The sequence below is a fragment of the Psammomys obesus genome, unplaced genomic scaffold, assembly GCF_907164565.1.
Source record: "Psammomys obesus unplaced genomic scaffold, mPsaObe1.curated_primary_1811, whole genome shotgun sequence".
Lineage (NCBI taxonomy): Eukaryota > Metazoa > Chordata > Mammalia > Rodentia > Muridae > Psammomys > Psammomys obesus.
This window is the reverse complement of record NW_026591918.1, coordinates 9033724-9038956: the sequence shown is the minus strand read 5'-3', so window position 1 is coordinate 9038956 and position 5233 is coordinate 9033724.

The window sequence follows — 5233 nt, the reverse complement described above, 5'->3', positions numbered from 1 at the left end:
CTTCTTCTTCTTCTTCTTCTTCTTCTTCTTCTTCTTCTTCTTCTTCTCTTCGACTTCTTTTCTTCTCTCTTCTTCTTCTTCTTTTCTTCTTCTTCTAAGAAAGGGTCTTTCTGTATAGCCCTGGCTGTCCCAGAACTCAGTGTGTAGGCCACACTGGCCCTGAACTCAAAGAGATATCTGCTTGCCTCTGCCTCCCAAGTGCTGGGATTAAAGGCATATACCACTACTCCTGGCTCAAGATCACTTTCCTCTTTTTAAATGAATTCATGCTTTTCTTTCTAAATGCTTAATTCTAAGTTTATGTATGTGTACGTGTGTGCCACGTGTGTGCGGGTGCTTGCAAAGGCCAGAAGACATCTCAGAGCTTCTGGAGCTGGAGTTATAAGTTACATGAGGTGTGCGCTGGAAAGCAAACTTTAAATTGGCATTGTTCAGAATAGGTTCATTGTGACTTTTCCATATCTGCATAAAACATGCCTTAAAATTCAATTTTTTTGAGACCCCGTTTTGCTATTGTTGGCCTTGAATTCACCTCACTGTGCAGCCCAGATTGGCCTTAAACTCACAGAAATCCTCTGGCCTTAGCCTCCCAAATTCTAGGATTATAGGCATGTGTCAATAGCCCTGGCTTCCATAGATACTATACATCATTAAAACAGCCTTTCCTTTCTTCCTTCCCTCCTTTCTCTTTCTTACATAAAACAAGAGTCTTCCTTTCTTTTTCTCTTACAAAACTGAGTCTTATGTAACCCAGGTTAGCCCCAAATGTACACTATAGTTGAGGCTGGCCTTGAATCTGTGCTCTTCCTGACTCTACCTCCTTAATGTTGGGATTACAGAGTTACCATGCCCAGCTCATACTCAGAGTTTACACACACCTTTGCACATGATAATTTCCAGTTCACAATTGCAAAGTGAGTCTATTATCTTCAGTCTCCAGATAAGGAATCTAAGGCTCACAGGGGCTTAGTGAGTGACTCAGGGTTGTACGTCTTTGAAAGCAGCAGAACTGGTCTTTGAAAGCAAAGACAGAACTATGACACTTGTTACAAGGACACATGCGCTTTTTAATAGACCCAGGAAGACAGGAAACCCAATGAGTCAGCCTGCAACTGAAAAGTAGTGTAGCCAGTGCTCCAGGGATCAGATCTGGGGCCAGCTGACACCTTGGGGGAAAAAAAACAAAAGAAAAGAGCCTGTGTTTAATATGCTCTCTCTCTCTCTCTCTCTCTCCGCCCCCCCCTCCGTGTGTGTGTGTGTGTGTGTGTGTGTGTGTGTGTGTGTGTTATTTGTTAGAAATTGAACTTCATGGTAGACTCCTTCCCTTGGGCATGCTAGGCAAGTGCTCTACCATGAACTGTCTCCAGCCCATAAACATTATTATACTTTAATGTTTGGGGGACAGAGCCTTACTGTATAGCCAGGCTGATCTGGAGTTCTCCATCCTCCTACCTTAGCTTCCCCAAGTGCTGAGGTTCTGATTGTGTGCCACCATGCCTGGCTCAAACCTTTCATTGGTTTATATATTTATAGACAGCATTTTATTTTGTAGCCCTGGCTGACCTGGTTTATACACCAGGCTGGCCTGGAACTCAGAGATCCATCTGCCTCTGACATCTGCCTCTGCCTTTCAAGGGCTGGGAGTTGAGGCATGAGTCACCACCCCCAGCCATGATTTCTTGAACAAGTTTCCCTACCATTTGTGGGCTTCAGTGTTCTCAATTACCAAGTGCTATGATCTGGACGCAGTTTTTCCTCGTGTGCGTTGGTGGAAAGCTTGGACAACCGGTTTAAAAAGTTATAGGACCTTTAAGAGGCAGGGATAGCTGGGCATTGGTGATGAGCACCTTTAATCCCAGCACTCAGAAGGCAGAGGATGTCCAAAATCAGGCCTGCCTGGTCTACAGAGTCAGGACATCCAGGGCTACACAGAGGAACCATCTCAATCAACAACAACAAAAGAAACAGAGCTAGTAGAAGCTCACAGGTGCTTCCTAAGGAAGCAGGTCTGCAAGACACAGGGTAGGTCTTTGAGGACAGTGTTAAGGACAAGACTAGCCTCACAGCCTCTCTTGCTTCCTGTCTCAGTTCATTGCAGCAATAGAAGAGTGGCTAATGTGCATGTCCTTACAGATGACTCAGAACTGTACTGTGCTCCAGACTGCAGCACTCATCTTCTGCCTTGACTGTCTCCATGATGACTGGCATTAAACAAATCTCTCTCTCTCTCTTTCTCTGGTTTTCTCGGTTTCTCTCTTTCCGGGGTACCCCTCTCCCCTCTCCCTTTCCCCCTTTCACAATAAACTTCTTTCCTTATAAAACAACAACAAATCCCCTTGGCCTTTTCTCCTCCCCACAAGTCTTTCCCTTTGCAGTTAATGAAACCACCCTCTCTTTAGGTGCACAAGCCCAAAGCTGCAACATCATCCTTGATTCCTCGTTTCTTCTACCTTCATATCCAGTGACTCAACGTGTTGAAAGGACATCTTCTCTTCAGTATTTATACCAATTTCCAGCACTTCTCCCTGTCTCATCAGGATTACAGCTGTATCCCACTGACTTGCTTCCCTGTCACATCCTATGATCCTTTCCCAGAGTAGATCTTTGAGAAGGCAGGCCAGATCACTCATTAAGAATTACAAGGCATGCCCGTTATTTAGGCAAAGATTAGGAAGGACCAGACCTATTTTAGGTTTTCTGAGCCATATGGCCTTTGTCATTGGGACTCAACTCTGGGTATGGGGAAGCCATAGCTGACCTGGAACTCAATAGGTAGCCTGTACTGGCCTTGAACAGAGATCCATCTGCTGGGATTAAATGTGTCTAGACTGGAGAGAAGGCTCAGTGGTTAAGAGAACTGGCTGTTCTTCCAGAGGACCCAGGTTTGATTCCCAGTACCTACATGGTGGCTCACAGCCATCTGTAGCTTCACTCCCAGCAGATCTGATGCTCTTCTGGCCTCTAGTACACAGACATACACACAGACACACAGACGTGTTTAAAAATAAGGTCAAGAAGTATGCCCCACCATACCAGGCTTTCTTTGGACTTTTCATTTATGCACCTTAATCCACTGTCACTTTTCCTTCCTCCAGATAAGCTGATGTGAGATGTAATCTCTGTACTTTTACTCACTTACTTCCTGTCCTCTTCTCTCTTTTTCTTCCTATTCCCCCTCCCCTTTTGTCTCATGTATCCTAGCCTAGCTTCAAACTGTGTAGGTGAGGATGACCTTGGACTTCTGACCTTCCTACCTCCATCCAGTTGCTAAGACTGTGTGCCACCTTGCCCTGCTTTATGTGGTGCTAGGAGCTGAACACAGGACTTTAGGGATGCTAAGCAAGTATTATACCAAGAGCTACAGCTACAGCCCCTGGACCTTCTCAGTCTCATACTCTGTCATTTTCCAGGGCTTTGTTGCTGTTTTCATTCAGTCACAAAAAAGGAAAATAGGGGTTGGGGGAGATAGGCAGCCATGTCATGTCATTGCTGGCCACCAAGTCACAAGGCTTCAGGACATCAAATAGCAGACAAGTGCCACCTTGTTAACCGCTTCTAGGAAGAATGGACGAGCATGGTGGTAGATGCCTATAATCCCAGCACGTGGGAGACCTTGGTGGGCAAATGGCTGTGAGCTCAAGTCCAGCCAGGACTACATGGGGATAAAGAAAAAGAGAATGGACATGGTAGACAGCCAGTGACTCCATGATCCATAGCTAAAGTCATGGTGAGGTAAATTTAATCACCGATAAGCTGACTGCACATCCCTTTCTTTTAGAGCCAGCCCTGTACCCCTACTCTTTGGGTCAAGTCTTGGTCCACTGCTCATTCTGTCATTGTCAGGCTATAGCAGCATAATGTAACGCAAATAATGTGAAAAACTGGTGGCACAGCGGCATTGTCAGTGTTGCAGAACAAGCAGACTGCAGAAAGATTGGGAAGGCAGCTCCAGGTGCAGTCATCCACGTGAAGAGATGACAGCTACGATGAAAGGAAAATCCGAAAGATAAAGACCACAGGCCAGAGGGGTACTGCCAGTGAGAATGAGACAATAATTAGAATAGCGAAAGGAAGGGAGACACCTGGGAGAATTACACAGGACTCAAATACTTCCCCAAGATTTAGGATTTCTTCTTATGCTTTGAAAATGGAACCTGAGCAGACAGCGCCCATATATGCTCATATGATGTATCAAAAAGATACGGAAGAAGTTGTTTGACAGTTGATTTGCTTATTTTTGTAGCTACTGTTGCTGTTTTTAAAGATGGATGCTTGCAGTCTTATTTATATTTTTTTGAGACAGAGCCTCATATAGTCCAGGCTGGCCTCAAATGAATCTGAGGCTAGTATTGAATTCACAATCTCATGTCTCCACCTTCCAGCTACTAGGATTATGGGTTTTGATTTGATTAAAAACAAACAAAACCTGACTGACTGCTCTATAGCCCAAGCTGACCATGAATTTGTCATCCTCTTGCCTCAGCCTCTAGGTGCCAGGATTATGGGTAGGCAAGACCACACCCATTGGGTTGCTGGAGAGGAGAGAGAGAGTACGTGTGTATGACAGGGTTTTGTGTAGCCCAGGCTGGGCCCTGCTCCTCTTGCCTCTACTGCTCAGGCGGCCACCGTGCTCAGTTAGCTGCAGTCCTCTGGTTGGGCTTCTCTTTCCAGGCTCTTCTGTAAATAATGTATGTAAACAGAATAAAATCTGAATTCCCTACCATGATGCCAGGCACCGAGTAGTCTGCCCACGGGCAGGGCTTGGATTTCATTTGCCTTGCTCTCTGTCCTCCACGTGCTTCTGTGCTCTATCCACTTCCCTCTCCCCCCAGGGCATCGCCAGCTCTGGACTTTTGCACCTGGTGCTTCAGTCACCAACGTGTTGTTCTTGAACGGTAGGCACGAGTGGTTTGGCTTCTGCTGTCTTTCAGGTCTTGGCATGTTAAGTGCCCGCATTCTAACCACAATCACACCTCCGTCCCGTGACTCTGCCAGGCTTCATTTGTCTCTCAGCGCTGACCACACCTGGAATAGAATGAGAGCTCTGTAACTGTGACGAGTTCACGTCTTTTGTTGGCACCTGGGGGTGTTCAGATATTAAGCACCCAATAAGTGTTAGATGAATAAATGGACAGACAGATGAACAATGCCTCCCTTTCTAGTTTATGTTTGTGATGGTTATTCATCTTCATGATATACTTGACTGGGTTTAGAATCACCTAGGAGACACACC